Source organism: Belonocnema kinseyi, chromosome 10 (assembly GCF_010883055.1).
Source record: "Belonocnema kinseyi isolate 2016_QV_RU_SX_M_011 chromosome 10, B_treatae_v1, whole genome shotgun sequence".
Lineage (NCBI taxonomy): Eukaryota > Metazoa > Arthropoda > Insecta > Hymenoptera > Cynipidae > Belonocnema > Belonocnema kinseyi.
In genome coordinates, this window is record NC_046666.1 from 110,509,692 (window position 1) to 110,522,521 (window position 12,830).

The following is a 12,830-nucleotide window of genomic DNA, read 5'->3' on the forward strand; positions in this document are numbered from 1 at the left end:
ATCACTGGTGAATATTATGCATCATTATTAGAGCAGCTGAAAGAAGAAATTTAAAAAAACGACCACATTTGGCGAGAAAAAAAATTCTCTTTCATCACGACAGCGCCCGAGTTCACACATGCTCGGTGGACAGAGATTTCCAGACAACGAAGACGTCATTGCCTCTGTAAGTGCTTATTTTGAGGAACTTCCGAAAACGCACTTTTTTGAAGGATTGAAAAAACTTGAAAAGCGATTGACCAAGTGTATAGAGCTCCAAGGAGATTATGTTGAAAAATAAAAAAAAATTTACCCAACAAAAATTGTTTTTATACTTCATTCTAAGGACTTATTGAACTACCCTCGCATGACCACAGGAGCAACCCTAACGAAAGAAATATCTGAGTTTTCTTTAGCGAAATAGCCTGGCCCATATGAGTCTATAAACAAAGCCGATTTGAAACAAAATAGTCTCGGAGATAGTTTGAGAGATTTGGGTCCTTTTTAAGATCCTTTTAGTGATCCTTTTGAGGGTGGTGCGACGGTAATATAATGTTCCTTTTGTATTCGTCACGTACCGGGCGGGCAGAGTTATTTACAGTGGTTGGTCGTGGCTAATCCGCTCTACCTTTTTAAATTTCTCTTCAAATTATTAACACTTTTTTTTAATTGATGAATTTTCTCATTATACTTATTTATAATTATAACTTATATACTGATATACAATTGTCTAGTTGAATTCAAAAATGTTGTCTTTTTTGGCGTATCTCATTCCATTTACGAGAAAAGTTTTATTAATTCCAATTTTAAGCAGTAAAAAAAAAGTTAGATATCTGAAGGCATCGAAACCCACAGATTCCGAATTATTATGTTTTAGGCTGTTAACTATGAAATTAAAAAAATCTACTTCTAAATTTTAATTAGAAAGCTTAACAAAGGACCCTTGAGTGTCGGCTACTCTATTGCGATAGCCTCTCTGATTGTTATTTATGATCGTATTCTTATTTCAATATCGGAAAGGATATTTGAAAGCCTTCAGACCATTTAAACGAGCTTCCTGGACCTTTAAAAATATCTATCTGAGTGCCTGCGGAGAATTTCTCTGAGATTCTTTGACCTAAAGAATTTTTAGTATATACTCAAAGATTCTTTTCGGTAGGGAATGGCCAAATTGTTGTTACTATCAGAAGGGCCACACAAAAATGTGTCAGAAAATAGAGAAGCGCAGATTCTACAGTCTCCCACCATGGATTTTCCCGTCGAGTGTGGGAGTCGAAAGAAGGATGCGGTCCATGAAAAGAGCCGCGCGGTCCAGAATGGGTAGTTGGAAGTCTTACAAGGTAACTTGCATGTTTCTTTGGGAGTACATCAGGAGTAACGGGAGATTTTATTTCCGTCAACTAGTCTTGCACCTTTCCTTCAGTGGGAAGCGTCTCTAAATTAAAGCAAAAATTTTCTAAGCCTAAAATTCTTCTCCGCAAAGAAAGAGATCTTTGTAAAAAGCAAACTCTTTTAACAGAAACTTTACGTTTTTGCTCGTACGAGTCAGCTTTCTTCGGAGCGATTTCTCGAGATATTTTGCTCGTGTGATTAAAATATTGACCCTGATAAATACTCAGTGAGTTTAAATTTAGCCAAATTTTTCCTGTTTATAAAAATCAACCTTTTCTTGACTTTTGGAAAGAGAATATTATCCTCAGTTGTAAATTATATTGAAATACTAGACGAGTTGCTCAGGATTGTGTCCTGTGCCCGGGCTTAAGAAGCTGTGCAGTACAGTTTTACTGTCTCTCATTAGGCTTAGCTTCTTATGGGAAAAAGGGAGTTTTAATGTTTCCAACCTGCTATGAGAGCGGCTAAGACCGAATGCTAGTGGAGAGAAATATTCTCTAAACATTTTAGTTCTGAAAAAGGGCCCCCTTTTGAAAATACTTATGTGTGTGTGCGTGTATATATATACATATATATACGTCCAATGTCCTTTATCGGGTTGGAAACATAATCCAAAATTTTTGGCTCCATCGTATTCAGGAAGGTCGTATATGTTACTGTATTAAATCTTTGAACTATCAATCAAATATTTTCAAAGAAAAAGCCAAAATACCGTGTAATGACCTTTATCGGGTCCAACATGGTTTCTGCGACTTTGTCTTAATTGAAACTCAATTTCTCTTATGAAGGCAAAAGCTTGTAGCAAGTATACCTTTTGTACACCTGTTCCATCCTCCTTCCGTAGCTTTTGATCGTATTATCATTAGATATCATAATACAAGAAGCCACCCGATATACCAAATATTTTCCTAATGGTGCTTATCAGGTTTGTTAGTTTATTGATTGTCCTTTATCAGGTTCTTCAGTTTTCTTATTGTGCCTTATCAGGTCTTCAATTTTATTGATTGTCCCTTATCAGGTACTTTAGTTTATTAATTGTCCTTTACCAGGGCTTCTAGTTAATCGAGTATCCATTATCACGTGCCGCCGCCATGTCGAAATTAAGAACTTCACTGAGAGCGTTATATCCTCAAAAAGACTATCATCAGTTGACTCACACACATAAAACTCAAATATATCGGACCCAGTATTGTTGGAATTTATTTTATGATTCAACCCATGCCACGTTTCAGTCGCGTCAAGAATGTATTTGTGTTTTCAGATACATCGCCAACGGTTGCGAAAAATGTAGAAAATTCCTATAAATCATAGTTACTTCTGAAATTTCAAATCTTGTCGAACTCCAAAATCAGGATTGCTCCTTATATATAAAATATCGTAAACACCCACATTAAAAAAATATTCAAATTTCAGAAAGTTCGTAAATAATTGAAGCTTTAGAGGCAACTTAGAACGATTTTTAATCCGAATTATCTATCATTACATAATTGTGCGTAGTACTAAACCGAGCGCTATTCTTCGACGGTTCATTTTACGGAAAGTTCCGTAATACGAGACAGTTACTTTTTAATTACATCACAGAATAATGGTATATGATTATAAAATTTACATCGACGTAATGAGTTTTAATAGGGCAATAATTTTTGTGTATTGGCTATTATCGGGGGAGATAGATTAAAGAGATTTGTTAACATTAAAAGAACAAATTATTGTTCTAAATATTAAGTAGCACCAAATATAAAGTTTCCAATATTTTTACAAAGAATTGAAGATTTAGAGGCTGGTTAGAACGATTTTTAATAAATTAAGAACAAATGATCTCACGCAACTTGACACAAAAATGTTATATGGTTACCAAATGTACGTCGACGTTATGGATTTTATTAGGTATACAATTTTTGCGTATTGGCTATTGGCGGGTGGGATAGATTAATGAGATTTGTTAACATTGACAGAATTAATTCTTGTTCTAAGTATTAAGCAGCACCAAATATAAAGTTGCCTATATTCTCGCAAAGAATTGAAGATTTAGAGGCTGGTCAGAACGATTTTTAATTAATTAGAAGCAAATGATCTAACGCAACTTGACAGAAAAGTTGTATATGGTTACCAAATGTACGTCGACGTAACAGGTTTTATTAGGTATACCATTTTTGCGTATTGGCTATTATCGGGTGGGGTAGATTAATGAGATTTGTTAACATTGACAGAATTAATTTTTGTTCTAAATAATAAGCAGCACCAAATATAAAGTGGCCAATATTCTCGCAAAGAATTGAAGCTTTAGAGGCTGGTTAGAACGATTTTTAATGTATATATGTATGTATTTAATCTCTTCCTTTTACGGGTTTGAGGTCCTCCGCTCCCTGCACATATGTTTACAATTTCATCCTTAGTCTATCTTAACTACTACTTATATTCTACTCTTTCGCATTACTTAGGATAAGCAATAGTAACAGTAGTGACATTAATTTTTAAAATGAGCGAGCTTCCAGGGCTTCTGGTTCCGTCAACCCTTTGACCATCATATACCATATATTGTAAGTCGAATCTAAAATCTCTGTCCATCTCTCTTCTCCTTGTTTAACTAATAGCTCTAACTCTATGTCCTGCCACTCCATAACCCCTTCTCGAATATTACACACCCTTCTCATTGTTCTCCTTCCTTCCTCCCATTTTGAATACAATTTTTGCGTATTGGCTATTATCGGGTGGGATAGATTAATGGTACTTTTCAACATCAACAGAACCAATTTTTGTTCTAAATATTAAGCAGCACCAAATATAAAGTTGCTAATATTCTCGCAAAGAATTGAAGATTTAGAGGCTGGTTAGAAACATTTTTAATGAATTAAAATTATTTCTTGACAAAAAGATCCTACTCCATCTTCACTCCATTGGGAATCGAACCACAAAACTTCTGATCAATGTCTGATGATATAGCAGATAAATTAAAAAAATAATTACTTGTACCATTAACACCTAGCTAAAAATTAGCGGTATTGTCTTGAATTAAAAGTTCTTAATCTGATCCTTCTAATAGCTTAATTGGAAAAGCACCTGACAGGAAATCAGAAGTTTTGTGGTTCGATTCCCAATGGAGTGAAGACGGAGTAGGGTCTTTTTTTCAAGAAATAATTTCAATTTGAAAATATTATTTTCCATCTAGTCTTATTAAGACGTTGCGCATTTTCTGATATTGAAGATTCTTAACTTGGTCGATATTGTGTAGATTTTCTGCCTTCATGGTTTGGAGGGTTGATCTACTGTCGGTAAGGTACAATCTCTGATGCTATAGCAGATAAATTTAAAGATTTTTAATGAATTAAAAACAAATGATCTAACATAACTTCACAGGTAAATTGCATATGGTTACCAAATGTACATCGACGTAATGGGTTTTATTAGGTATACAATTTTTGCGTATTGGCTATTGTGGGGTGGGATAGATTAATGAAATTTGTTAACATTGACAGAATTAATTTTTGTTCCAAATATTAAGCAGCACCAAATACAAAGTTGCCAATATTCTCGCAAAGAATTGAAGATTTAGAGGCTGGTCAGAACGATTTTTAATTAATTAAAAACAAATGATCTAACGCAATTCGACAGGAAAATTGTATATGGTTACCAAATGTACATTGACGTAACGGGTTTCATTAGGTATAAAATTTTTGTGAATTGGCTATTATCGGGTGGGATAGATTAATTACATTTTTGAACATTAATAGAACAAATTTTTGTTCTAAATATTAAGCAGCACCAAATATAACGCTGACAATATTGTTGCACAGAATTGAAGATTTAGAGGCTGAATAGAATGATTTTTAATGAATTAAAAAAAGTGATCTAACGCAACTTGACACGAAAATGGTATATGTTTACCAAATGTACATCGGCGTAATTGGTCTTATTAGGTATACTATTTCTGTGCTCTTTCAACTGTAAATCTCCCAAAGTGTATAAATGAATAGATTAAATATTTTGATTTAATTAACATTATTTTTTTTTTTACCAACTAGTGCCACATTCTGGTCAAGTTAAGAGTTTGAATTTTCTTCTCAGACAGATCGCATGCGCGTTCGAGGACTTTAAGAGAATTGCTTGAGAATTTAAAAATTCTTTTGAAGATTTGGGAAATAGCTGCAATATTTAAGATTATTTTCAAACTAGTCAGATAAGTAAGTTTGTTTTTATTTATTGAAATTTGAGAATTTCTCACTTTTTATAAATAAGAAGCAATTATGATTTTGAATGGCTGTTAATTACTAATTCTCCAGAAGTAGAATGGGATAATCTTGTAATCAACTAAACACTTTGCTAGTATGTGCGATCCCACTAACAGGATTTTTAGCATCAAATGACCACAGTTTTGTTTAAAATATTAATTAGTTTCAACCTGAAAGCTCTTAAAAGAATCTAAGATAATACATTAAATATTTTTATTCAGTTTGTTTTATTTTTATTATTCAAATAAACCTAGATTCTAGTCTCATCAAGAGTTAGAATTTATGTTCTAAGATACTTATCACGATCCTGCGAAAATTTTAGAAAATTTCAATAAAATCTCAGAATATCCCTGAAAAGATCCGAATAATCTGCAAAACTTGAAAAAAATGCTTTCTCCTTCTTTAGAAGATATTAGAAGTCTCCATTTAAAAAATCTTTAAAAGTAAATATTTAGAAGCGAATTTAAAGGGAATTGAATAAATTTAAAAAAATTTAATGACGCGACTTGGTAGGAAAATTGCATATGATTCTGAAATGTACATAGACGTAATGAGTCTTACCAGGGAACTAATTTTTGTGGATTAGTTATTATCTTGTGGGATTACTTAATTTGTCACTTTAGCATTAACAAAAGCCATAGTTTTATTCCAAATATTAAACAGTTTCAACTATAAAACCTTTAAAGTCTCTAAAAGAATAGATGAAATATTATGATTCAGTTGCTGATATTATTTTTATGATTTAACGAATGTTGTATTATAGTCACGTGAAGAGATTAAACTTACTGTTTCAGGTACAACTTGACAGGAAAATTCCATACAATTATCGCATGCACATCGACGTAATGACTTTTATTAGGTATACAATTTTTGAGTATTGACTATTATCGGGTGGGATAAATAAATGAGATTTGTTAACATTAACAGAAAAAATTTTTGTTCTAAATATTAAGTAACACCAAATATAAAGTTACAAACATTCTCGCAAAGAATTGAAGATTGTGAGGCTGGTTAGAACGATTTTTAATTAATTAAAAACAAATGATCTAACGCAACTTGATAGGAAAATTGTATATGATTACCAAATGTACATCGACGTAATGAGTTTTATTAGGTATACTATTTTTGTGTATTGGCTATTATCGGTTCGGAGAAATTGACTCAATTCAATAGCATCAATAGACCGCAGTTTTGTTCAAAGTATTAATCATTTTCAACTATAAAACCTTTAAAGTCTCTAAAAGAATAGATGATATATTTTAATTCAGTTGCTGTTATTATTTTTATGATTTAACGAATGTTATATAATAGTCACGTGAAGAGATTAAACTTATTGTTTCAGGTACATCGAACACGATTTCCGAAGATTGCAGAAAATTTCAATGTATTCTAATTTACTCCTAAGATTTCTTACCCTCGAGCCAATCAGAATCTTTATTGCTCCCAGTTGGCACAAAATTTGGCGACATATTTTCGACATCATTACGAAAACCTTACGATATCATAAGTAACGATGTCGTGAAGACGTAGCCAAAGGTGGTGCCCAGTGGGTTTTTATTTATAAAAAATGAGAAGCACTCGCTTTGAAAAGGTGTTCAAATTACATAGTGCTCACAAAGAATTGAAGAATTGGAGGCTGGTTAGAACGATTTTTAATGAATTAGAAACAAATTATCTAATGCAACTTGCCAGGAAAATTGCATATAATTATCGCATGTAGATCGACGTAATGACTTTTATTAGGTATACAATTATTGTGTATTGCTATTATTAGGTCGGATAAATTAACTCGATTAGATAGGACCAATAGACAACATTTTTAGTCAAAATATTAAGCTGCTTCAAATGTAAATCTCCCAAAGTGTCTAATTGAATAGATGAAATATTTTGATTCAGTAGACATTATTTTTATTTATCAACTCCTGCCACATTCTATTTACGTCAAGAGTTTAAATTTTCATCCCAGATATATCAAATACGCGCTCGACGAGTTTAAAAGAACTGTTATAGAATCTTAAAAAAGATTTCGAAAATATCTGCAGCATAAGGAGCATAAAGAGCAATTATCCAATTGCTTTTTAATTAGAGCTTAAATCTTATAATTCAAAGATTTTTTGAATGGAGATTTCTAAATTTTTTATAAATAAGAAAAAGATATAGTTTCAAGTTTGGGAGATAATTCAGATATCTTCATGAATATTTTGAGATTCCTTGTGATTTTCTGAAACCTTTGCATCTTATGCAATGTATCTGGGAACAGCAATTCATTATGTTGGAGTGACTAGAATTTTGGTTTATGTAAATAATAAAATGAATCAATCTAAAGCAAAATGTTTGCTGTATTCTACTAGATTTTCTTTTCAGAGTACAGAGTACAACCTTGCGTAGGTTGTAGTTAATTGTAACAATATCCTAATCTACTACTGAAGCTTCTAAACACAGCTCTACAAGATTATAATTTTTCAGTATTCATGAAAAATGAGCAATTCCCACATGCAAAAAGTCTTCAGACTTTAGAAAGTTTGAGAAGAGTTAAAGATTTATAAGTGATTTGACAAAGATTTTGAATAACTAAAAAACAAATTAACTTATTCAACTCAATGCGAAAGTGATGTCGTATGATGCATATAATTTCCGAAAACTTTAACAGAATTTTTAGAAGTTCTTGCGATTCCCATACAAATTTTGAAGCGTCAGTGATATACCTTAGAACACAAATGCAAACTCTTGACGTAAATAGAACGTGACATTCTTTGAACATAAAAATAATACCACCTGAATCAAAATATTTCATCTATTCTTGTAGACAAATTGAAACATTTATAGTTGAAACTGCTTAAGCCTTCGAACTAAACTCTGGTCTGTTGATGTTAACAGATTCAATCAATTTATGCTGGCCGATGATAGTCAATCCACAAAAATTACGCTTTTAATAAAAACCATTATGTCGATGTATATTAAATAATAATATGCTACTTTATATGAAATTGAGTTAGTTAAGTTGTTTTAAGGTATTCACAATTTTTCTAAACCGCTTCTAAATTTCCAACTCTTTGCAATATTTTTGAAATTTGGAAATATTTTGTTAATGTAGAAGTTTTTTGTATTTTATAAATAAGGAGCAATCATGATTTTGAAATTCGGCAGGATTTGAAATCTTAAAAGAATTTAAGGATAATTTAAAATTTTTTATAACCTTAGCAACCGTCTGCGATGTATATGTAGAAACAAATTAAAACTTTCGTGGTGAACAGAATGTGGCATTGGGTGATTCACAAAAGTAACGTTGACTGAATAAAAATGTTTTATCTTTTGTTCCAGAATCTGTGGGAGAGTTATAACTGAAACTGATTAATATTTCGAACAAAAATGTAACATATATAAAAAAATATATAAAAAATGTAACAAATGTAATTAATCAACTCGATACGGGCATACTCTTTGTGACCACGTGACCAAACTAGTCCCCGGATATGAGCATTTTTTTGTGTTCACTGTGTCCACACGGATTGAGATATCGTGTTTAAAATTTGACAGATTGAATAAAAAGGACTAAAGAACGTTTGTATACATCAATATGTTTATAGTTTTAAAGAAAGTTTATTTATAAATCGACGAAATAGGATATTACCATTCGAATTATAGAACTTTGCAGATAATTTTTGGTTTGATGCATTTTGGATTTTTTGGTTCGCGTATATTGAGCACTGACACCAATTTGGGACTAAATCGTCTAAACCTTAAAAAAAATAATGTAAGTAATAAGATTTGCACTTTCGTTGCAAATCAACAAATAAGTATCTGCATACACGTAATCTATCATTATTTTTGAAGCATTTTTAGCTACTTCTAGCGGAGAGAAAAAGAAACTTTGAACGTCGATAAAGTCGAGGTCACGTGACTAAGTTCATTTATAAAAATTTTGTTTGGAGGATGAAATGGTTTTCATTTTTTCGGTCCTCACTACGTCCACTCGGATGGAGATACGTGTTCAGGATTTAGGAAGTTATACCGAAAGCACTAAGGAGCGTTTGTATATATCAAAATGTTTATAATTACGAAGAAAGTTTTCTAGTGAAATACTATAGGAATAGGAAGAAAACTTATAACGTCGATAAAGTAGATGCCTCGATTTAAAAAAATCGAGGATGATCTTAGAATGGCATAATCGAAAGTCCGTCCAAGTCCCATCTTGAGAAATGTGCATCTTCAGAAAATAATTAAAATTTTCTAATGGTTATATATTCTTGTGGATTTTTTGTACGCTGTGAAACAATTCTAAGAATAAAAATAAAATTTCGCCCGGGGGCGAAAGACAAGGCGAATCCGACGATCAGTCACTTGATCTCGACTTTATCGACGTCAAAGTTTTTTTCTCCGCTAGAAATCGCTAAAAATGCTCAAAAAACAATGATAGGTTACGTGTGTGCAAATACTTATTTGTTGATTTGTAACGAATGTGCAAATTTTATTGCTTATATTAATTTTTTTCAAGGTTTAGACGATTTAGTCCATAATTTGTGTCAGGGTTCAATATACGCGAATCAAAAAATCTGAAATGCATCAAACCAAACATTATCTGCAAAGTTCTATAACTCGAATGGTAATATCCTATGTCCTCAATTTATAAATAAACTTTCTTTAAAATTATAAGCACATTGATGTATACAAAAGTTCTTTTGTGCCTTTTATTTAATCTGTTAAATTTTAAACACGATATTTCAATCCGTGTGGACACAGTGAACTCCAAAAAAATGGTCATAACCGGGGACAAGTTTGATCACGTGGGCACCGAAGAGCATGCCCTTAATTGAAAATCATACACCATTTTCCTACCATGTTGCATTAGCGAATTACTTTCCAGTTGATTAATAATCTTTTTATACCGTTTCTTAATCTTGATTTTTTTTCAAATTTTCTGAAATTCTGACATTTTGGCTATGCGTTATTTTTTATATTTTATAATTAAAGACCAATCATTATTTCCCTAATATGCAAGATTAGAAATCCGAAAAGCATGCCGGGATCCATTTAAATGTCCTACAGTCTTTACAAACGTTTGCGATGCATCTGTGAACACATATTAAAACTTTTGGCGTGAACAGAATTTGGCATTGGTTGTATTATAAATATAACGCCTGCTGAATAAAAGTATATCACCTTTTCTTCCAGGCTCTTGTAAATAGTTACAATTAAAACTGCTTCATATTTTAAGCAAACGAGTTGCCTGTTGATATTAAACAATTTTAATTATCTGTACGACCCGATAATAGCCAATCCACAAAAATTACGCCCCTGATAAAACCCACTAGGTCGACGTACATTTGATAATCATATACTATTTTCCTACCTTGCTTCATCATTTAAGTTTTATTAATTTATTTAATTCCTTTGAAATTAGATTTTAAGTATTGTATTTTAAAGATTTTTCTAATAGAGGTTTTTAACTTTTTTATAAATAAGGAGAAAGACTGAATTGGAAGTATGGCAGATAAGCACTTTTAATCTGGAGGATCTCAAAATGTCTAGAAGAATACAGGTAATATTTTGATTCAGTATGTTCTATTTTTATCAGTAAAATAAAACCAAATTCTCGTCAGCTCAAGGTTTGGAATTTATTTCCCAAATACTCTCACTATGGAGAAAAATTTAGAAATATTAGTTCGAAAGAATATTTAAAAGTGAAGATTTGAAAGCGAATTTAAAAGCAACTGTATAAATCAAAAACAAATTAACTGACGCAACTTGGTAGGAGTATAGCATATGTTTATTAAATATACATCGACGTGGTCTTATCAGGGACGTAATATTTGTGGATTGGTTATTATAGGGTCGGATAGTTTAGTGCGATTTATTAACATCAATAGGCCATAGGTTTATTCGAAATACTAAGCATCTTCAATTAGAAAACTCCCAAAGAGTCTAAAAGAGAACATGGAATATTTTTATTGAATAGGCATTATTTTTATGATTCAAAGAAGGCCACGTTCTGTTAACGATAAGAGTTTTAATTTGTTTTCACATATATATTGCAGAAGCTTGCAGAGAATATAGAAAACTTTGATGGATCCTGAAATTCTTTTAAGATTTCGAATCCTGTAGATTTAGGGTGGGTTAACAATAATGTTTAATTAATTTTAACGAAAAAATTAACTAACGCAACATGGTAAAAAAATGTTATACGATTGACAGTTAATGTACGTTGACGTAATGTGTTTTATTAGGAACATAGTTTTTGCGGATTGGCTATTATCGGGCCGGGTGCATTATTTCTATTTGCTAGCTTCGACAGACCACTGTTTTATTTCGTGATATTTAGCAGTATCAACTGCAAATCTCCCAATGTGTCTAAAATTATAGATGGAATATTTTGATTTCGTTGGAATTATTTTTATAAATCAACCATTCGACCCGACAAATGCCAATAGACAATACTTTATAATTTGTCTCTTGTCCATTATCGGGTCGTCATCATTTTATGCTTATTTTCATGTTAAACGCAGTCATTAGCCTTAATTTTCTGTTCTATTGTGTGGCTTATATTTACCGATGTTCTTCACCACCGGAAGTTTGTTGATATGTTCGTTTATTTTGATGCTATATATGGATGACGAATTTCACTATTTGGCCACCCAGTACATAAAAATTAATTCTATTCACATTAATCATATAGGATATTTAAAAGATGTACATTGCATAAATAATACCATATATAATAATATTGGGCGCATGTAAATTGTTTAAACGTATTTTATTAGCATAAACGATGCAATGGCCTTTATTGCGTCGCGACCTGATAAGGGTTGTTACACCTCTGTAAATTATCGGGTCAGACCCAATAAGTCGCAAAATACCCGATAAAGCATACGATCGAGCCAAAAATTTTTGATTATGTTTCCGACCCGATAAAGGACATTGGACGTATATATTTTCGGTCAGAGAAAATCAACAGTTTCTCTCTGACCCATCTCGACTCTTCCAAGACCCTCCAGTTACTGTCGAACACCCACCCAAACCAGAAGAGGTCGAAGTATTTTGGAGAGAAGTCTACGAAGTTCAACATAGACTGGACGAAGACTCAGAAAATATAAATAGCTTCAAGGAGTTATGTGTTGCCCTGATAACACATGATAAAGAATGCCCACCCATCACTACCGAGGAGGTGAAAAAAGTATTAAGAGGGATGAAGAAATATTCCGCACCGGGACCAGATTGTATCAAAACCTTCTG